At 32.9% G+C, this 24,365-nt stretch overlaps 1 non-coding gene and 1 pseudogene across 1 annotated transcript; one reads left to right on the top strand and one right to left on the bottom strand.

Moving 5' to 3' along the window:
• Positions 1 to 6,276: 6,276 nt before the first annotated feature.
• On the bottom strand, positions 6,277 to 13,513 carry LOC145565285 (butanoate--CoA ligase AAE1 pseudogene; annotated as a pseudogene).
• Positions 13,514 to 24,027: 10,514 nt separating this feature from the next.
• On the top strand, positions 24,028 to 24,134 carry LOC145565824 (small nucleolar RNA R71). Its single transcript, XR_014095196.1, has one exon. It is a non-coding gene; the product is annotated as a small nucleolar RNA R71 (small nucleolar RNA).
• Positions 24,135 to 24,365: the final 231 nt, after the last annotated feature.

The raw sequence follows: 24,365 nt of genomic DNA, 5'->3' as shown, positions 1-24,365 counted from the left end.
TCAAAGTGGGGGCTTCTGTAGACACCTGATTGTGTCTCCCCAAAACCAAACCTAGTGATGAGTGCCTTTCATGTCATTTGATTATCGAACGAGGTGAAATGTGAAAGAGTCACGTGATGCGTCTGTTTTTAATAAAAATACTTCTTTCTGTTTTGAAAATATTTCTTTTCGTACCTTATTTATGGAAGATATCTTGTCCAATTTAGTTTGGTCCATAATACGGGTCCAATAATAGTGTAGTTGGATAGAGCTTGAAAAGAGATTTCCAACGATATATTATGAGCCCAATTCCGATGAATAGTGAGGTAATTATGGTAAAAAATAACTAAATTGGGCCCAATATGGTTTTATATGGCCCAATGATCAAGTGAATGGCCCATTAATTATCATTCCTAAGGTTATTAGGAATTACTTTAATTTTCTAGATTAATCTAGAAGGTTATTTTAAATTCTAATAGAGTTAGGATTAATAATTATATGTTTTAATATTATAAGGAATAATTTGGAATAAAACAAGTGATTTGAAAAGATAAAACTGATTTTAATTAAGATAGTTCAGAGTCTAATTACCTAATTGTATAGGGAAAAGGACTTCGTATGGGATTTTTTTATCCTGGTCCAGTCATCGCGATGCGGAGAGCCTATCGCGATTGCATCGCGATAGGTTCTGTCACGTCGCGATGGCCTTATCGCATCGCGATAGGATCTGTTTTACTTCGAGTCAAATTCTGACTCTTTTCGAAGCGTTCCGGATGTTTTTCCTACAAATAGGGTTGTATTTCCCCGTTTTCGATCATCAACAATCTTCTAATTCTTTCTCTCTAAAATCTAGAAGCTTATTCTTTCCTTCTCTCTCTTGATTTCTAAGCCTAGCCTTTTTAAAATACAATACCGCATTCACGAGTCTTAGACACACATAACCAAACTCGAATTTGCCTTCGCCCTAGACGTGAATGGTTGATAATTTCTGAGGGTTTGGTCCCAAATCCCTATTTCAATTATTTAAATTAATTGTTTGATTTAATATTTTCCTTGAAATTACTAACGTGTGTATTGTTTTTATAGAAAGAGATACGAGGCAACAAAGTAAGTAATTTTATTGTTTTATTTTGTAGAAATCATGTTTAGATTATTTTAATTCCTAGTATCATGTTAGTATGTTATTTATTGCTTTCTAGTATCATGATTAGGTTGCTTCCTATTTCTTCTATCATGCTAGTATCATGTGAGGTTAAAGCTTTGATCTTTATTGTCTAGTAACATGCTAGGATTTGTTATTAATCTTGTTAGTATCATGCCTAGGATCTTGCTAGTAATATTATTATGCTTTATTGAGATTTTTTATGGTGATGATGATTTGTTGTATTAATAATTTATATGTTGCTTGATATTATTGTTATTGCTTGATCACGCCCTCTTTTGCAGGATTAAAGGGAATTTGTAATTGAAATCACGCTTAATAAGATAATTAATATAATTTTATTTAGGCTAATGTGATTTTAATTCAAGTGATCGCCAATAATAGATTTGTTTGTGCATTAATATTCAACCAACATAAATTTAACAGGTTTAGGATTAATATATTGATTGTATGTTAGTCAAAAAGCGCACATGAATATGAGAAGAATAAAGTAGAGGCCTATTTATGGCAGGTTCAATTTCTTTTAGGTTGGATTTGTACCTTCATTCCCGAATATCCAGTCATGGTTCAGGACCACTATGGAGTTAGCGATCTAATGGATTGTGGAGTGGTGTAACCTTCATCCTGTGAACGGCTTACAAGTTCCTAAAACTTGTTGGCGACTCTTTTGCTCTAGCTTCCTTCCCTTTGGACGCCACCATGCTTAAGTGTATGATCACAGTGGGGTTCAAGAGTGGGATGCTTGAAATATTCCCTACAATAGTACAAATGATTTGCACTTTTCTGTTAATAAATATGCACATATCATCTTTAAAATAAGCACATTTTTTACAAAAATAATGCAAATTCAGTTTAAAATTTATGCATAATCGATTCCACTCTTTGATTTAATCCTTTGTATACTTCGGTTCTTCCTACTGTGCTGTTTTCCATCACATACAAACCTTAATAATGAAATATCTTTGGCAAATTTAAGAGAAAAAAGGGTGGGAAAAAGATATGAAAATGAAGGACATAGAATGAGGGGAATTGGGAGGAGAGAGGAAATTGGGGGGGGGGGGGGAATGGGGAAGTGATGTAGAGGGTGGTGTGGTAAACTTCTTTTGAAAATAATATGGGAAAGTAATGAACAGGTAGAGAGGAAAAGGAACATTACCGGAGCAAGGAAAGATATGAGAAATGTATTTTTACATTAGTTACAAACTTGCCATTAATGAAACATGTGATTAGAGCCATTAGATCATTCAATATGAACTTATGAAATTACTTCTCATCCTTCTCATTATAATGACCTTCTCATTTGACCATAATTATATAAGAGTGGTTTCCATTGATCAAGGACCAACTCAATCAATAGTTTAGGCTTATGGTTAAAGCTATATCATGCCTCCTTATATAAAAGCCATTTGGGCTTCAAATGTGGATGCAGTATGATTGTATGAGCATCGTCACACCCAACTCTAAATATTTCATGTAAAAGGAAGAGTGGGTGAGATTTGAACCCAGGCCTTGTCAAGTTAGTTTTTGATACCATATCAAAGGACCAACTGAATCAAAAACATAAACGTATGGTTGGAGCCTTTGATTGGATTATGTATTATCATACTATTATATCATAAACATAGTAAAAATTTCTATTTGCATGTATTATCTATCACACCATGCAGTTAGAATGAAAGAACGTCGGATAAACAAATTGAAGCTATTAATAATGTTATGAGAAAGAGAATATTGAAAATCTTAATTATATTGATGAGTGTATATGAGTACATATAGTACATGAATGGAGCATTGAAGATCAACAAACTATGACTAGGTACATTAGCTAAGTTTTGAGATATTTGGCTATCAACCTAAAGAAAAGTAGCAATTCAAGGAATTACACAAACTATTAAGAGTAACTTATAATGATAATGGTGATTTAGTCATCATCATTATCCTTTACCCCACCAACACGGGTGACCGACATGAAAGACTAATCTAGGATATGGCATCTCAAATCTTGTTTAATGTAGGAATTGACATGCGGGTGAGAAATTGCATTGGATTGCGATTCTCCGAGAAGGTTTGGAGAGAGTAGTAGAGTATTGAAAGGTTTTTTTATACCACCTCCGTTTTTTATTAGTTGACACGTTTTGACTTTAGCACTATTTACTTACTCTACTTTGACCGCGTTTAGTGCTTTATACCTAATGAAAAATATAGTCATGTAGGATCTTGTTACATTCATCACAATATATATTTTCAAAATATTAACTTTTATAATTTTTGTTTATCAATAATTAAAGATAGTAATGGTTGAATTAGTTCATTGGCAAACGTGACTAAAGAAACGTGTCAACTAAGAAACGGAGGAAATATATAATAGGGTAAAGAATAGATATGATGGTTGCCAAAGAGTCAGACTTTCAGAAGATAAGTTTGAGTGTTTGAGTAACATTACTATATAAAAAAAAATTGTAGATAAATTTGATTTAAAATCTATCCATAGCAGTTTGAGAAGAGTTTTTTTTTTTTTATTTTTTTATTTATTTTTTTTTTTGTTTTTTTCATTTTCAACAATAGTTTCGGTAGTCAAACCATGGGTGTCGAAAGTGTTGTAATTTTTTTTTTTTTTTTTTTTTTTTTTTTTTTTTTTTTTTTTTTTTTTTGACAAGAAGAAAAAGGATTTCATTAATGAAAGATAGCCAAACAGCACTTACAAACAATTCCTTCTAAAATTTCAATAGAAGTACAAATCACCTTAGAACTAGTTACATTGTAGATTTGATCAACGATCGCCTTAATAAAAAACTTCATCCGAAGCAATACAATCTGTGAGTTAGCACTAATTCGGCTTGGAATCCACGGATGAGTAGTTGTTTGGGTGAAAAAACTCATATGACCTTTTAGATACTTTCAGAAATGATGAACCCCTAAATCTTCAAACTTTAGCACACGAACAAACAAAGAAAATAACCCTAATTGAATAAACACCATCACAAAGATGGGATCCATTTATTGAAAGGAATTAAAAAGTTTTTTGGGGCTTATCACCGGTAAAAATACCGGTGGAAGCCCCTACAAAAATTTACAATTGAGATCAGAAGAAAAGAGATGAAAGTGAAAGAGAGAAAAGGAAAAGAGTGAAGGAAAACCTTCAAAAAAACAAAAAAAATCTAGCAATAGAGGCTAGAAAAACCCTCCCAAGGGGAAACCCTAGAGGGAACCAAAAAAACCCTCTCAATGAATGGTTAATTAACATGAAAGTGTTGTAATTCTCAGTAAAAGAAATATGGCTGCAAAAGTTTGTTTTTAATGAAAGAGACATCAACAAAGTAGTGCAACTCGATCGACTTCAACAAAGTTAAGAATTTCCAATAGCAACGTTCGTGTTACTGCCGTTACGATTGCAGGAAGGTGTTAGAGGAATGAGATATCAAAAAATATATGTGTGATATATTTTCCGTTCGTTGTCTAGTTGGACGACTTGTGTATCTTGCCGTGACTCGTCCTAATCTTGCATATTCAGTGCACATTTTGTCTCAATTTATGCAACAACCTCGAGTGGAGCATTGGGAAGCAGCTTTGCAGGTTGTTAGATATTTGAAGGGCACCTCGGGGCAAGGGATTCTGCTTCGAGCTGATAGTAATTTGACTTTGCAAGGGTGGTGTGACTCAGATTGGGCAGAATGTCCAATTACTCGTCGTTCTTTAACTGGATGGTTGGTTTTCTTAGGTCAGTCTCCTATTTCATGGAAAACAAATAAGCAACACACAGTTTCTACATCTTCCTCAGAGGCAGAATATCGCTCTGTGGCTGCTATTACATGTGAATTCAAATGGCTAAAAGGCTTGTTGCTTAGGCCCTGTCTCATCAGATTATTTTTCAGTTCAGTTCAGTTCAGCTCTAAAAAGTTCAGTTCAGTTCAGTTCAGCTCCTAATTTCCTTCTCTCATAAAATATTCATTTCAATTCAGTTCAGTTCAGTTCAGCTCTAATAAGTTCAGTTCAGTTTAGTTCAGTCAATGAGAACAGGCCCTTAGTCTTGGCATTCAACATCCCAAGGCTATTCCTTTGTTTTGTGATAGTCAATTGGCGTTGCATATTGCCAAGAATCCGGTGTTTCACGAGCGCACCAAACATATTGAAGGTGATTGTCATTTTGTGAGGGAGGCTATTTTAGAAGGTATAATTAAGCCCTCTCATGTTTCTACGAATTCTTAGTTAGCCGATATTTTTACCCAGGCACTTGGTAAACGACAGTTTGATTTCCTCTTATCCAAGTTGGGCACCTTCGATCCGCATCGTGCTCAACCTTGGGGGGTGTTAATAAGATAGAATTATGGGAAATGTGATAATTATGTAAAGATATGATTATAATTTGATTTGCATAGTTGGCATAAGATAGCTAAGATAGTTTCCTAAGCTGATAATTCTTTGTACGCCGCTATATATACTTTGCCAATCAATGAATATACTGAAGCTTTTGCCTCACATTAATTTTACATGGTAAGTACAGTATAGCTTCGACTTATAACGTCACTTAGATAGAAAATTATCCTGTTGATCAAATAGAATAGAAGAAGATACAATATTGTTGTCGTTCACCATAATTGAACAAGTAGTAGGAGTAGTGGAATGGTAGGAAAAAAAAAATTAGAATTTTAGGATTTAGAATGATAGAAAAAATTAGAATTTTAGGGATTAGAATTTTAGAGGCTCCGATACCATGTCGGGAATTGATTTCCCTTAGTTGTATTAGAGTATAAACATGTATTTATATACAACCTAAAAGAGATTAGGGCTTATAACATCGGCCCATTAGCTATACACTAAATATGGCTTATCATGACAAGTGTGATGATTTTTTTTTTTTTTTTTGGTGAAAATGACAAGTGTGATGATAATTGCAAGTCTAATATATAGAAACCGTTATATGGACAGTACAACAAAAAAATAATCACTTTGTATTTAGGAAGAGTGTATAATCAATAACCACAAAGTTAATTGTATGATTATAATTTATAATAGTCCGTAATAAGTAACATGTAAATTAGATAAGTGATAACAAAATGTTTATAAGATGGCAAGCATTTAATAAATCGTAACCTAGTTTTCTCTTTATTTATATATTGGAGCACAAGACCTTTCCATTATGAATTGAAGTCATGAAGTGATGCTGGTTGATTGTTCAAGGATTTGGCTAGTTCCCTTAGAATAAATTTCTGCACTTTACCAGTTGAACTAATAGCCAAGTTCCCAAAAACCACAACCTTAGGTATCAATTGAATGGGTAATTTTTCACTACAAAATTGAATTATTTCTCCTTCACTTGCATCATACCCAATCTTAAGCTTAAGAAAAGCACAAGGTACCTCATCATTGTTCGAATCATGATTAACAGGCATAGCAACTACCGCGGCTTGAAGAACTTTTGGATGAGTTAGTAACACTGCTTCTATCTCCAAGCTACTTATGCTTTCTCCCTTTGATACGATGGCATCAATGAAACGGTCCTTAAGTTGTACGCGACCATCTTGGTGCTTAACGGCCAAGTCCCCCGTGTGGAACCATCCACCCTTGAAAACCTTTTTAGTCATAGTAGGAGCCTTAAGGTATCCCATCATCAAAGCATTTCCCTTAAACATGATTTCCCCTATTGTTTTCCCATCACAAGGTGCACTTTTCATAGTATTTGGATCTTTAACATCAAACTCTTCCATCAAATGATCCATAATATTGACATTACTATTTAATGCTTTGGCACAATTATTATTCCACAATTTGTTAATCACTGGAGGTCCAAGAATCTCGGTCATTCCATACCTATGCACAACCTCAAACCCCAATTTTTCGACCTTGGTTATGGTATCACACGGTGGCATAACACCGGCAACATGAGCATAAACCTTATGTGGAAGAACAAATTCACTAGCATTCCTATGATTTTCTTCAACAATAGTTGATAAAATGCTGGGGTGACCAGATAAATGAGTGACCTTGTACAAAGATATAGAGTGAAGTACGTTACCATGTTTCGTGTTGCTAAGAAATACATTCGTTCCACCAAGGGCAGCAATTGCCCATGTAAACCCCCATCCATTAGCTCGAAACAAATCCGCAGTCCACAAGAATACGACTTTGGATTGCTCTCTTAAATCACTTCGAAGAATTTCTCCTAACGCATTCAAGTAGGCCGCTCTATGACTATACGCCACACCTTTAGGATGACCAGTAGAACCAGACGTGTAAGTCACTAAAATCGGATCACATTCATTATTAGGCATAATAGGTTCAAAATCATCGAATCGACCCATATCAAGAAGCTTATTATAGTATAGACTATTAGGTAATTTTGATGCACAAGATGAAATCGACGTAAGGACTATTAGAGGGGTCTTGACTAGTTTGTCATTGAGAAGGTTGAAAATTTCGAAAACTGATTCGATGTTTTGATGATCAAGAAATATACATTTGGGCTCTAACTCCTCCAATATTGTGGAAAGAGTAATTATGTCCAAGCTTGGATTCAAAGTTGAAAGAACACCGCCCGCCATTGCGACACCAAAGTGAAGTTTATATAGTTCTGGAGTACTTGGAACCATTGCTACAACCTACATGACATAGAAGAATAACAACATCATGTGATGAACTACATTATTAACATCGTTATATAAACACTTAATTGGGTTTCAAAAAAAAATATATAAACACTTAATTGATTTCTTTTTTATATTTTCCTAATTGAGTTAATTCTTTTTCCTACAAAACATAGACACTTATTAATTTTTCCATGCATTTTTATTATTGAGAAAATTGTAGTTGAGTTATGTGGTATTGTTAATTATTGACCCTAGTTAAGTACTAAAATCCTAATATAATCTCAATTGGACAACACACTGGGTATTTGACATTGAATATGAAATTTATTTGGGTATAAAAAAACTAATGAATTGAATTTTACTACTAAAATTTTATGCTATTGATATCAAGTACCTAATTTCATTAACGACATAAATCTAGGTGTAATATCAGTTCCGCTCAAAAAAAAAAAAAAAAAAAAAAAAAAAAAAAAAAAAAAAAGGGTGTAATATCAGTTCAGGTTCACACGTGACTTATGCATAACCCTAATTGAACTTGTATATATTCTATTCTTTATCTACCAATGTATGCTTCATTATTCATATTAAAAGATCCTTCCTTATTCCACTACATAAAATGCGACCACTATAGGAAAGTAATGCACTTAAATAAATGGTCCACTATTATTCTAACTGGTACATATGCTAACCGTGAAATTTTGAACTCAATGGTGGATCTAGGCCACAAAGGTGTAGAGGATTAGGATATCATCCTCTAACTCCCTGTTCAAAAATAACAATACATGACCAATGACCACTATAAATAGAGGTGATCAAAGGGTTAGCTGAGTTAGGTTCAAAAAGAAAATGTTTCCCAAAATATGCCATATTGGGGCGGATTTTTTTTGGACTGAGCTAAAAATAACTAAAAAGTTTTAAAATGCATGTCCAAGACTCGAGTAAAAACAAAAATATTTCAAGCAGAAATTTTTTTGCCTAATGCCCACCCAAAAGTGGGCTTGGCCTAACATGATCAACTCTATGCTATATTGTTATTTTCTATATGCACTTATTAGACATAATAATAGTCAATCACATAGAACAATGACCTGCACTTGTTTGAATATGATCAATAAGTATATACACAAAGTTTCATATGTGGTTGGCCACTTGATCGGTCAGTATTTACTCAATAAGGAGTGACTTGGTCAAGGGTTACTCGACTGGTCAGAAGTTACTCGGTCATAGGTTAGTTGGATGATCAGAGGTTACTTGGTCATGGGTTACTCGATCAGTGGTTAATCAGTCGGTCACAGAAAAACGCGCATATAACCTCTTTTTTATATATGTAGTAAAAAGTTTGTGCCTGAAACTATGCAATTAGTGCAAATCTATTATCAATTATCAAAAGTGGTGTACATATATAGTCTAAAAGTCAAACTTTTGCATCTCTCTTTAGGAAAATATCTTTTGGATCTTTGGCTTTTTTTTTTTATTTTTTTTTTATTTTTTTTTTTTATAATAAACTTGCATTTTTTATTTCTCTATATATTTTATTCCGTATTTCCTTATTCTTGTAATATGTATTGATAAATAAGTTCTGGACGTTTCCGGCCGGAAGAGAACAAAAATGAGAGGGACATATCAAATCCCATCGTGTTTTGCGTGGTTGACAATGTGGTTAGTTGACTTGTAATGCCGAAATATTGGAGAAGTGAAGTGGTCTTCGATTTCAATTATGATTTAAACGTTGGTTTTATCTACAACTAAGGACTAGTCGTCGTGCAAAGGAAATGTGTTCACAAACAAGAAAATGTACTTCGTATCTAATTATCTCGGCAAAACTTGGCTATATATGTTTGGCTGTAGCATTTTGTTTGAATAGCATATATCGTTTATCGTTTCGACTATAGTGTGGCTGTGAGCTTTAATTTTTTAAGTGGAATATACATTGCAAATCCAAAAAGATACGTGGTAATTCTATTAATTTCTCCCTTATTTTCACCTCAAAAAAGAAACGTTTTTTTTTTTTGAGACACCGAAAAAGTGATATTTTATATGCATGTAATAGCCTCCTAACAACATAACTAAATAAGAACACTTTCTCATTTAAAAAAAAAAAAAAACCCTTCTTGAAAAGAACATGTTCTACTCATTGGATATTTATTTTAGCTTATATTAATTTTTTTTTTATCATAATTATTTCTTATAGTTAAATTATTATTACGTATTACAGTACAACTTATTTTTTACTACTACGTAATCGAATCAAATAATACTCTAAGCTTATTTTACTAATTAGCAAGTTGAGTAGTATACTTATTCTTTAATTAAGCACCTGGCCTGGTTAATGTATTAATATAGAGGAGCTTGGACAATCATCCCACCAAATTGCATGTCATTCATAATTTGGCAATTAATTCCTCCTAGACATGTTGCCACATATAGTGTGTTTACACCGGATCTTACGGTGCATTATTGGATATTGCTCAAAGATAACAAGGGTGCAACCAACTATGAACGAACTTGTCACGAATATCATGCACAGTCCATGCTATTATATGTATTGATTTGAAAAAAGAGCACTCTTGTCCATCGGCAACAAGTGCGAGGGACGACGGAACGAGGGCATTTAACGTCGCGCAACAAGAACAAGGTAAGCCAATAACATGCTAAGCTAAGCAACAAGAGTATCACATGCATGCAGAGGGGCGCGGCATTAGTGAGTTTGGGAACTGGGATGCTCCGATGCTATAAAAATGTTGGCGAGATCACAACACCTATATTTGTTCATTTGGTCTACATAACAATTCAGATTAAAGCAAGATAACATAGAATATGATTCATATGAATCAATTTTTGTTTTCTTTTTTTGAAAGGTGATTCATATCACATTATTATTAGTGATTCTCTAAAGAGCATGATTTTTGGAAATTAAATAAAAATACTCTTAGGCCTTGTTCACTTTACTTAAAAAAATAATATTTTGTAAAATTATTCCAATTTAGTAAATAAAAATAATTTTTAGTTTATTAAAAATAAGTTCAGTTTAATAAAAATAAATATAGTATAAGGCATAAGTTCATTTTAGTTAAAATCATTAATTGTAAAGAAAAAATATAATAGAGAATCAGTAAAAATAATTTTACTTCAGGAAAATAATATAAGTTTAGTAAAATAAATTTCAATTTAGTAAAAATAATATAAATTTAACAAATATAATTCAGTTGAGTAAATTAATTTCTAAAATTAATTTTAGTTTAGTATAAGATGAAATAAACTGAGCCTTAGTGATCATCGAATAGATAGTAACATCATAATTTCCTACTTTCATTTAAAACTTAAAGATCATTAAATATGGAAAATACAATTATACAAATAATATAAAGTTGAATTTTGACACGTGACCCATCAATGCAAGCTACAATGCAAGAACTAGCGAGAATGCCCACAAATGCCTAAATTGTGTACGTAACTGCATTGCCACAAGGCCAAGGATGTGACAAATCTGACCCATACCTTAACTATCCTACCATAAACCCTAAGTCTACATAAATTACTTGATTCAATTTGACCCGATCTGAACAAGAAACAACACGAAAGATTCTTACCCAAAAATGAGTAGTCCCAAAATAACCCTATTCAAGATCGATTTAAATGACTAGATTGTCACCTCGAGGTAACAGTGAATCAACTTGATACAAGGCAATACGAGCATGATAACATTGAGCTGTTTTAATGGACCAATCTCTATTTGACAATACAAGTACATATATCATCGGTCCTGCGGTCCATTACTTATATTCTAATTAAGTATAAGGCCTTGTTCAATTCACCTTAAAAAAATAATTTTTCAGTAAAACTAATTTAAATTCTGCAAAAAAATAATTTCAGTTCAGTAAAAATAAGTTCAGTTCAATCAAATTAATTTCAGTTCAGTAAAAGTCAGTAATATTAAAAATATATATATATATATATATATATATATATATATATATATATATATATAATAGAAAATTGGTGAAAATAACTTTTGTTCAGCAAAAATAATTTCAGTTCAGTAAATTAAAAATAATTTCAGTTCAAAAAAAAAAAAAAAAGTTGAAATAAACAGGGCTTAACTTCAATTATTTTTATGGTTTAATATACATTAGTATTACAAAATAATGTATATAACATGAAGTATTTCTTAGTGCTCGTTTGGTTCATATGGGAAATAACTTCCCATGAGAATTTATATGTCATTTTCCCTTATAATTTTCCTAGGAATTAAGCTAAATTGTTTGGTTGACACTATAGGAAATTGCATTTCTTAGGAAATTCAACTCACCAAGGGGGGAGTTGGTGAGTAATTTCCCATGGGTTGTGGGAATTCGTATTTCCCTTAAAATTGTTATTTCTCATGTTTAGCTTATTTCCCTCCAACCAAAGACACCTTCATTTTAATACTTCCTAGGAAATTCCATTTTCAAGGAAATTATCTTCCAACCAAACAACACCTTAGTAAATAATGATCTTTATTTATTACAAAAGACAATTCTAAATCTAAATCACCTAAAATGCATTTATCAGTTTGTGTAATTTCATATATTTCTGTTACTGATTCATAATACATCGAGTATTGGTAAGTTTTTTTTTTTTTTTTTATTTTTTTTATTTTTATTTTTTTTATTTTTTAGAAGAACTAAGAAATACATCGAGTATTGGTAAGTTGATGTCATTACTTTTATGCAACCCATATTCCTTAGCTTTCACACACTAATTCATAAGTTGTACCAACATAAAGGAAAAGTATTTAGGTTGCGTTAAGCTAGTATATAGATGTAATCTTTAATCAAATAGTCCAAGTACTCGGTACTTCATAAACAAAAATTATTAATTTTTTATTCTAAGTCAAACTTAGGTACGTGATAGTTCATAAATTAACTTGTTATAGACTTATAGGTTATACACTTTTTATACATGGATTTATAGTGAGTCTTCCAAGAACATTTTCTCTATAAGGGCATAATATTATACACCCATGTCAAATATAGTGAGTTAAGGTTAACAAATTTGAGTTTATTTGCTCAACTTTTAATGTTCTTTTGTGTAATTATACATAGAGGGGACCTTCTACTAGGACCATTTGGGGCCTGGTCCCTGGTAAATTATTGTAATGAATTTAAAAAATTATTTTACATATAAAATATTAGGACATAATGATTAATTTTGAGCGAGAGGTAAGAAATTCAAATCTCGGCTCCTCTAATATTTTTTGCCAAGATCTGTCACTAATTATACACCCATGGTAAATAAATTGGTAAGTAAAAGCAGAAGAGAAAGACGTTCCAGCGCACATACTAGGTTAGTTTAATTAATCTGGAGTATAAACTATTGTACTCGTACAATAATTAGACAAGTAATAGTATATAGACATGTAAATTGTAATAGTCTATCATTGTATCATTACGAGTACTTCATATAGTATTAAAGACTTACTGTTGTAAATTGTAATAGTCTATCATTGTATCGGCTTGTGTATATATAGCTTGTTTTGAAAGAGAGCTAGAGAAAAAGAAAAAAGAAAAAAGAAAAAAAAAAAAAAAAAAAGAGAAGAAAAACAACTTACAAAGTCACCATAAGATATCCCAAGAGAAGATAGAGCTGAAGCAAGTTTCAAACATCTTTGGTGAGTTAGTTTCCAAGTAAAATCGACATCTCCATACACCAGAGAAATCTGGTCAGGATAAACTCTCGCAGCTCTTTCCAAGAAACTAACTGGAGTGAGAGGAACATAGTTGGCAGGACATTGCACAAGACCTTCCATTTTCACCGTCGATATCGATAATCGACTTGGCTTAATCATACAAAAAAATGGGAATAGGCCTCTGGCTTAGAAGAATGTAGCCAAGAGATAAAATATGTAGCAAGGAAAATGAAGTGTTTAAAATTACAAAAATTTATATGTGTAATGTGTATATATTTATTCCTTTGGTTGGCTAGGGGAGACTTACATTAAAATAACTACAAAGTGGTTTAATAATTATAATTTTAACCCATTAAAAACGCAAAGAATAATGCGTATGAACATGGCCAGTTCAAATTGATTATAATTAATGGCGTTGAAGCTTACATATATACATCACCTATGTACATGTATATACAAATACGGTGCGTCAATGCCAATATTAATCGTCAAACACTCAAAACATATAAATCTGGTACGTTGTGAGCTTGCATCATGGAGATGATGTGGTATTGTGTAAGACTCAATTCCAAGACGTAAAATAAACTTTAGGCGTAGGTTATGGTGCACTTCCAACGTATTGATGACAAGTCAATTACTAAATTAAGAAGACTTGTACAAAGTCTTATGGAATTGTAAGATAGTGTATTCTATTCAAGGAATAATGGTCCACCCACCACCACGTACTAACATACATATATACATGACGCGTTGAAGAAAGAGAATCTGATCATATAGGCATTAAGTGATAATAGTGATAATACTTATACTTAAAAATTTAACATAGGTACAGGCCACAAACAATTGATTGAGAATGTAAGGTTTTTGTACGTTTTATGGATAAAATTTAGAAAGTGAGTCTGGAATCTCATTATTTGGCTTTAGGCACTTGGGATTACTTATTCAATGACGAGCTCCAAGTCTCGCCTTCTCGTGTTTTGGTATCCTTTGCCCGTAGCAGTTCCTTACTTTCACAAACTCCATTAAATTAAAATTTTGACTCCAATTCTATGCAAAAGTTCCTCTACAAAGGCAAGATCATTTCTAATTTTTAACCGTCTTCATAACCACACAAACACAAGTAAATGTGTTTTTGCAGGTAATTGCAAGTTAGAAGTCTTCTCCGAATTCCATCCATGTCCTGAAGGTCCCCACGGACAATGATTTCCACAAGTACTTATTTGCTTTCTATATTGTTTAGTGGTTTTGTTAGTTTGGTTTGTTGTATTTCCTTCCATTTACTTTGTTTCCTTTAAACTTTGTAATTGCTCAATTATCTCTGAAGTTCTATTTTCAAGAAAAAAAAAAAAAAAAAAAAAAAAAGACTACATGTAAGTAATTTTAGTTTATCTATACCTAGAGTATAACTAGCTTAAGTTCCATGCAACGCACAGTTTTTCTTAACCTACTTATGAATTACAATGTTAATTTAACAATGATTTGCAAAAAAAAAAAAAAAAAAAAAAAAAAAAAAAAAAAAATAATAATAATAATAATAATAATAAAATACATATATATATATAATATATATATAATGATTTGCAAAAACAAAAAAAAATAAAAAATAAAATAATAATAATAATAATAATAATAATAATAATAATAATATATAATAAATAATATAAATAAATAAATAAATAAATTGAAATCAAATAACGTACTTGAATTTATTTTCTAAACAAAACACTTGAATGCTATATGTATATTGATGTCAAAAGTTATTTATCATTGTTAAACGTTTTTGAAAAAATGTAAGAAATTTAATGATTATACGTTTTTATGTAAGAATGAAAATTTATGGTAATTACTACCCGTGCAATGTACTTATAAACCCCATCGATCTATTCCTATTTTGTTGGCATATTTTGACCGGCACAATGTTTTATACAAATTTAGTAGACATTTTTTTTTTCTTTTTTTTTTAGCGATAGTTAATGATCAATTTTTATTTATAATTATTGAATAGCACTGTTATTGTTATTATAATTAAATTAACAAATGTATACTAAGCTAAGTGTCAATCCCAAGTGGAGCCAAAAAAAAAAAAAAAAGACTTTCAAAAAATATATGCAAAGTTGAATGATTGTATATTCTAATATATTATTACCTTATATACGTAGATATGTTTGTATTTTTATAGAAAAATACCTAATATAATATATATATATATATATATATATATAAAAGAAATGTTAAAATATTTTTGTTGAATACAATATAGAATATGCTTTATATATAATTGCCAAAAAAAATGACGATTTGGAAAAAAAGAAAAAGAAAAGTTAAAAAGGCAGGAAAATTTTCAACCAGAGAATGACATGTGTCATTCTTGATTTTGCATTTAGTATATAGTTATTATCAATCATCAATCAATACTATATACTTAAAGAGAGATCGGGAGTGACACATGTCATCTCCTGGTTAAATTTTTTAACTCCAAAATAATTATTTTTATTTTTATTTATTTTATTTTATTTATTTATTTATTTTTTGGTTAAACCTACTTTAAAGTTATGGTATATTATTATATAAAATATCTTTCCTATTTTAAAGTAACATATTTCTTTCATATAAGTAATTATGTACTTTTATAATAGGGATTTATAAATCATGATAAACTTATCAATACTATATACTAAAAGAGAGACCGGGAGTGACACATGTCATCTCCTGATTAAATTTTTTCCCTCCAAAATAATTATTTTTTTTTTTTATTTATCTATTTTTTTTTTGTTAAACCTACTTTAAAGCTATGGTATATTATTATATAAAATATCTTTCTTATTTTAAAGTAACATATTTCTTTCATATAAATAATTATGTACTTTTATAATAGGGATTTATAAATCATGATAAACTTATATAAGATAATATCTTTAAAAAAAAAACTAATATACGGTAATATATATTAATATGATATGATTAACTATGATTTTTATAATATTTTTTTGTAGTAATAAAATTCAAGTTGATTTATTTTATATAAAAACTAGTGTAAGACCCGTGCAGATATAATTGAATTATTATTATTATTATTATTATTATTATTATTATTATTATTATTATTATTATTATTATTATTAATCATAGTCATTATATAAGACCTTTTTTAATGAATATTGTTAAATTTTTTTACGAAGAATTGAAAGTTAAATTAGTAAATGTTTAACCATTCTTATAATTATACATTAATACATATATAAACTAATGAATCTAAAGATATCTTCTCAAGATTGTTCCTTTATATTGAATTTTTTTTTTATACCATACAACAATTCTATAGTTAAACTTTTACATCTATATATAAGGTCAAGATGGGTACATATATTTTATTTATAAGGACAAAATAATATAGACAATAACGTTTTATAAATGAATAATAGTTTGCACGGACCTAAATCTTTTACCATTGATTAAGAATTTTAATTGTTACTTGTCGTATAATACACATATTTAATAGTATTGTGAAGTATATGCATTATCTTAAAAAAATTTTATATTATTATTGAGGGGAAAGAGGGGCAGGTCCCTGAAGAGGGAATAATAGCACTAAACATAGAAAAAAGTTAAACAATAACATCTAATCAATATAGACAAGGAAATGAGTGATAATTCCTGCCAATATTAAAAAAATAATTAACATATATTTTCGAGATGATAATTAAGCCAATGACCTTATATTATTCATCATTAATTTATTCTACTCATCACTTCTCTGTCATTTTATCTATTTTAGCTTCAATCTAGTAGGCCTCCTTTTTGTTATGTGTCTGCAAAACAAAACAAAAACAAAATATATTAAGGCAAAAAAAATACATGTGATCTTATTGGAAGTAAAAATCATATACATACATAATTAATGAAATGAAAGTAATACATGTAGAAGTATTGGCACCCATACGCCATAGCATTGTTCCTTTTGTTGTTTGTGCAATTCTTCCATTCTATATCACGTGTTTTAATTTCCAAATTTAAGTGAACGAAAAGATCACTTTCAACTTTACCAATGTATATTAAATTTAAAAAAAATAAGAAGAGAAAAAAAAAGATCACTAATTTTTATATTTTACATACCTTGCCAAGTCTTGATTTTCACAAACCGTGATAAGATGATAACTTTATGGCCTGGATGCTCAGATAAATAATCTTGTAATTGATCCGCATATCGATTCCATAAAGTGGATCTTAAAACATTATTTCTAAATTCAATAAACAGAAATATCATTAATTCAATATTTCCATTCTTTATTAATTATTTAATATCTTAATGGTTAAGGGCATGTTCACATTTACTGAACTGAGCTAAACTTAACTGAACTGAACTGATTGGAGCTGAACTGAACTAAACTGATTGGAGCTGAAGTGAAATGAATATTTTATGAGAGAGGGAAATTAGGAGCTGAACTGAACTGATTGGAGTTGAATAGAACTGAACTGATTGGAGCTGAACTGAAATTAAGCTGAAGTGAACAGGCCCTAACTAATTGGATAGTGGTCACCTTCGTTCTTTTGCTTTTCTTTGATTAATCATCACTACTTAAAATTCCAGAAAATATAGCCAATTGACAGGCTAAAGTCGTATCACCTAATCAAAAGTAATTACCTAAGTCCTCTAACTAAAGTAGATAGGGAAGTAGGGTCGAATCCACAGGGAAACTAGTCTTTCTATTCCTAATTAATTAATAGCAATCTAAATTATTAGTAACAATTTGTTGTGATTTAAAGATTATACTACGAAGAATATAAGTAGGGAGAATAAAATAAGAGGAATCAATGAATTAAAGACCTAGGGCATAGGTTCACCAATAAATAATATTCCAGGGTAAAACATAATAACCAATCATTAATGCATCAATTAACCAGATAATAAAGGGCTTTCGCTACGTATTACAATCACAGAATTAATCTACCGGTATTAAATCTCATCTCTCGAATCTCGACTTAACCATTTATAGATTAACCTGCCTATTGAAACTAGACCTAAACATCAATTCTCATCTCTCGAATCTCGAATCAATATTGTCAAACTCATGCATAAAAGATCAGGCCTAATCTAGTCACAGAGCATTAAATCAATCAATAGGAAATTAATATAGCATTGATAATTAACAACAATAAATTACCCCTTCATATTATTTATGGATCCCCATAAACCCTAGAAAAAGAACTACTCACACATAATTAAATCTAAACTAATCAAAGCAATAAAATAAAACATGATAGAAGGAATAAAATAAATAACTGAGATTAAGAGAAAAGAAATCGTTACCAAAGTAATCAGAATAAAGAGTTGAGTAAAGAACAAAGTATAAAGTGTAGAGAGAGAAAATAAGCTTAAGTAAAGAGAGAAAGTCTAAGAGAAAGAATTACAATAGTAAAGAGAGAATAAGGAAGTGTCAAAAAAGAAGTCCTAAACTTGCTTAACGAAAACATATTTATAATAAGCAAGAATCCTAAACTAAAACAAACTAAACGATGCTTAAAAGATCTATCAGAGACACGCGCCCGACCGGGCGCCACACCGCCCGACCGGACGCGCCTTTTTGATCGGGCGAAGGGATGTTGCAATATAAGTCTTCTTTGCCCGATCGGGCGCGCCATCGGGCGGACCATCTGGCGGACCACCGGGCGGACCATCGGGCAGACCACCGGGCGGACCACCAGGCGGACCACCGGGCGGACCATCGGGCGGACCATCGGGCGGACACCCTCGGGCCGCTTGGATTCCTCGTTTAGGCTCGTAACTTGGCCCAAACCAAATATCCTCTTTGGGGCTTTAATCATTCGGTCCAAATGCCTCGTCTTCACACAAGTCGAGCCCTTATTCACCGGTTTGATTACTCTAACCGATCTTGGGCTACGAAAGATGGCCGTGCTCCTCCAATGCTCGTAGTTGCTCCATAAAATCCCGGGAAAGTACTCCAAAGGTGCAATTCCCTACAAAACTCAACCAAAACTACGAAAACACTAGAAAACACATATTAGTAATAAAAGTGGCTCTAAAGAGCCAAAAACACTACTAATAATGACCAAGGGACGGGGGTAAAATACTACATAAACTAGACATATCAAACTCTCCCAAGCCAAACCTTTGCTTGTCCCTAAGCAAAGAGCTCATCAATGAACATATAAAACATTCCTCACCCCAATAATCAAATCAAGCACAGACAATTCAAGGCAAATCTAATGAGCATGCTTCAATATCAATCAATCTCATTCATCCAATCACTCTTCCTCCCCAACAATTGTCAAATAGAGCAAACCACACGAGCATATAGAATTCAAGACTAGTGCTCACACACTCAACTCTCATTTATGTGGCGAGTAAAAGATGTACTCGATCGCTCTCCAACCACCCTTTTATGTGAACAATGCCATCCCAAACTCACACACTCGTGTGTTTAAAAAGATAAGCACTCAACCTAATAGTCGACTCGGAATATGTCAATTCATAATTTGCATTGATAAACAACACTTTCACATCTACACAACTCTATGCACAAGGTCAGAAGGTCTTTAAAGCTTGTAATGTAAGGCTAGGATAAAGGGTAAGAAATATTTGGGAACATGTGAGAGAAAAGCCATGCTTAAAGGGAGCCAAATCCTAATAAAACCAATAATCAAAATAAATAATGATCAACATCTCCAACATAACTAACTCCAACAAGAATCCACCAAATACTACTCCAAACAACATAAACAATCCCAACACTTACAATTTCACTCATAAAAATATGACAATGTAGAACTTGAGTGAATAAACAAACTTTGAACTCATTCTTTTTTCAAACTTGATACTTTTTTTTTCTTTGAATTTTTCTTGGGCAACTTTCATATAGATAATTTGAACATATAACAATTTTTTTTCTTTTGCTTTTTTTTTTCTTTTTATTCCACATTGGAAATTTCAACTTTGAAACACAAATTCTTATTTTTTCCAATCACAAAAATCAAAGAACAAATTACTCTTCTTATACCTCCACATTGTGCAAATAATGTGCACACTACAACTCCCTCACCACACTAACTATAGCTCCCCCAAGCCAAGCTTGGGACTAGTCACCAATGGGGCTAAAAAGGCTTGTAATGTGGCTAAATAAACAATAAAAGGGCACAAGCAACAACATGGGTAGCAAGAAGGGAACAAATGTATCTAATATCGTCTGAAGGCTACCTAAAAGAATGAACGCCGTCCTCCTCATGTGCATAATAGGTGAGTCATGAAATACTACTCATAGTTGCAAACCAATACTCAAATTCATTGACATACCAGGAACTAAACACACATTCCTAACCAAATCAACTAGTCAAACACTATATTCACAAGTAGTTGGACAAAATTGACGCATGTTTAGGCATCCAAGCAATTAAACTTCAAATCATGACCAACAAGTCCACAATGCTTATCATCAATAACCAAGAATCAAAACAAATTTTCTCAAGTATGGGGCATAGAGAAGCATGATTTACAATTCATTGGAACGTATTTTTGGATTTTTTAATTTTTCAATTTTTTTGTATTTTTCTTATAGGAAAGCAATAAAACTACACTAGGAAAGCAGTAAAACTACACTAGGAAAGCAGTAAAACTACACTAAGCATACCAAGAGAGAGAGTGAAAGATATACCATATGAACACGAGAACCTCCCCCCAAGCTAAATCAGACAATGTCCTCATTGTCTTAAGGGGAAGCAAGTATTCAAGGTGACTACTCTTCATCATCACCACATCAATGTCACCAAAGCCTCAGGATTGCAATGCATCTCTTTGGAACAAAATTGGGCAAGAAAGAAACAAAGTGTTAGTGGAAAAAAGATAAAAATTGAGTCAGGTGCACTAATCTGATCATAACTTTTGATATATAGATGATAATGCAGTGATTCTAATTGCATTAGAAAGTAGACTTAAAGATCTTTCCAACGATAGGTCACACGCCCAAATACAATAAGAAACGCAAAAGTTATGGCCTGTCGAAGTTGAGCAGTTTTGCTGATCCGCTCTCGCGCCCGGTCGGGCGCCACACCGCCCGGTAGGGCGGTATAAACCCTTTAAATTCTCTTCGTTCTCGCGCCCGATCGGGCGCCATACCGCCCGGTCGGGCAGTCGAAATGTCCGTACTCGTCAACTCTCGTGCCCGGTCGGGCGGTCCTTCGCCCGGTCGGGCAAAAATTGTCAATTTTTCACCCTTGCTCTCGCGCCCGGTCGGGCGGTCCTTCGCCTGGTCGGGCCCGAGGCTATGATTGGTACGAGAGACTCCTTCTCTTTTTTCCAAATTTGACTAACTCTTTTCCTTCTAACCTGTACAACTCAATAAACTCATTAAACTCTCTCCTCTCTCCTCTCACAAGAAATAGAAAGAAGACTAAAAAAAACAAGAAAAATACGGGTTGCCTCCCGCAAAGCGCTGGTTTATTTAGGTCCCGCACGACCCTCTTACCACATGTCAGGAAGTTAAGCCCCTTGGCCTATCTCCTGGTCGGGTGGTTCTTCACCCGGTTGAGCTATTTTTAAACCACGACTCGGCTTCCTAACACGCCCTGTAAGGCACCAATTCACCCTATTGGGTGGATCCTCATTGGCTTGAACTGGTGGGTCTTTACTTTTGTTCGATTGAGAACCCTTTTTGACTGTTGGTTGCCTCGATTTATCACTTTGTTGAGCTATTACAACACGATCTGGTGGAACTCTCACTATAGGCTCAGTTTCCGCAACTTGTGTACTTATTTCCACCTTCTCATCTTCAAAACCAAGACCTTCACAGTATAAGGCTCTCTCTATTGCGTCCACTTCCTCTATCCATCGGTTAGTTGTACCTGTAGAAGATGCAACACACGATACCGCCTCCAAGAGATCTTTAACAAAAGCCTGGGGCTTATTAGAACAATTACCAACCACATCAATTTTATAACACTTCTCCTCTATCATGGGGCTTTTAGGGGTATTATTCAAATTAAAAACAATTTTATCATCCCCTACTGATAGTGTCAATTTACCACATTTTACATCAATAATTGCTCCTGCAGTATAAAGGAAGGGTCTACCCAAAATGATTGGGGTTTGCAAATCCTCAGACATATCAAGAACAACAAAATCCACAGGTATATAAAATTTACCTACTCTAACAGGGACGTCTTCTAATATGCCTATGGGGTATTTAGAAGAACGATCGGCCATTTGCAGAGTAATATTAGTAGACTTTAATTTACCCATTTTTAGCTTTAAACACACAGATAATGGCATGACACTAACACTAGCGCCCAAATCACACAATGCATTATCAATCATTAAATTGCCAATATGACAAGGGATAGAAAAACTACCGGGATCTTTTAGTTTGGGTGGAGATTTATTTTGTAGTACGACACTACATTCAGCAGTAAAAGCGGCAGTCTCTACCTCACTAATAAACCTTTTCCTAGTCAATATTTCTTTCATGAATTTTGCATATGCAGGTATTTGCGTGATTAATTCTGTAAAGGGAACTGTTACTTGCAAATCCTTCACCATGTCAAGGAACTTACCAAACTGCTTATCCATGGTGGTTTTCAAATGTCGATTTGGGAATGGTAGTTTGATAATTGGTTGTTGCACATCATTATTCCTGTCTTGAGTTACAACCTTCCCTGGAGTTTTACCCTGCAATGTAACATCAGAAATATTAGTACTACCCTTTAGCCCTGCAGGGCTAGGATTAATATCCCTTGGTATAAAGGAATCAGGATTAGCAATTTCTGTTGAAACAGGTTCATCTTCTTTGGGCATAGGAGGCCCATCATAGTGTGAACCACTCCTGAGGGTAACTGCAAACGCCTGATCTGTGGGTTGTACTGGTTGCGATGGTAGGGCTCCTTGTGGGCGAACCTGAAGAGCAGCGGCTAACTGTGCAATTTGAGTATCTATGACTTTATTGTGGGCTACAATCGAGTCAATTTGTGAGTCTCTACTCTCCATATGCTTTTGCATACTAGTTAACATCGCTCTAATTTCTGATAAAGCTGGGTCAGAAGGTGGTGGAGGAGTTTGTGGTTGGTTTTTCTGGCCAGCATTGGGATGGTAATATTTCTGCTGAGGTGGTGGTGCTGGTTGTTGTGGAGGTGGAGGTGTGGGATTTTGCACATTACTGCTCCTGTAGGAAAGGTAAGGATGGTTCCGATACCCGGGATTATAGGTGTTGGAGTATGGGTTATTTTGCTTGATGGACTGAAAAGCGTTAACCTGCTCCATGGAACTCCTACACTCATGTTCCCAATGACCTATAATTCCACAATTTTCACAGAAAGCATCATTAGAATTATTATCAATTGCAGAAACATTAGTTATTTTAGAATTAGCAGTAGTAAGGTTATCCAATTTCTGACAAATAGAGGTTAATTGAGATTGCAAAAAGGATACAGAATCGACGTGGTGTTTTCCCTTGTTTGCAAAACCTCTAGGATTCCCATATTGGGAATTATGGATCGCCATATCTTCAATAACCTGACCTGCATCATCAACATTGAGGTTCATAAACCTCCCATTAGCTGTAGAATCCAAAATTGCTCTAGAAGAATTTTCGATCCCATTGTAGAAAGCTTGTATCAACTGCCACTGTGCTAAGTTATGATGAGGGCACTCTCTCTGCAGGTCTTTGAATCTCTCCCAAGCTTCATATAGTCACTCATCTGGCTCTTGGGCGAAATTTTGAATTGCGCTTCTCAATAGAGCTGTTTTATCTGCAGGGTAATACTTGTTATAAAAATTCAAAATAAGAGTCTCCCAATTAGTAATGCCAAGTGCAGTTCTATTTAAACCATTAAACCACAGTTTAGCTTTTCCACATAAAGAGAAAGGGAAGAGAATCTCCCTTATTTGGTCTTGCGTGACCCCAGCTTGCCTTATAGTGTTACAATATTGACAGTAGTCGGCAATGTGTAGATTAGGGTCTTCACCCTT

The sequence above is a fragment of the Chenopodium album genome, chromosome 10 (genome assembly GCF_948465745.1).
Source record: "Chenopodium album chromosome 10, dcCheAlbu1.1, whole genome shotgun sequence".
NCBI lineage: Eukaryota > Viridiplantae > Streptophyta > Magnoliopsida > Caryophyllales > Amaranthaceae > Chenopodium > Chenopodium album.
Note: the sequence above shows the minus strand (reverse complement) of the source record. Positions and strands in the feature narration are given on the sequence as shown.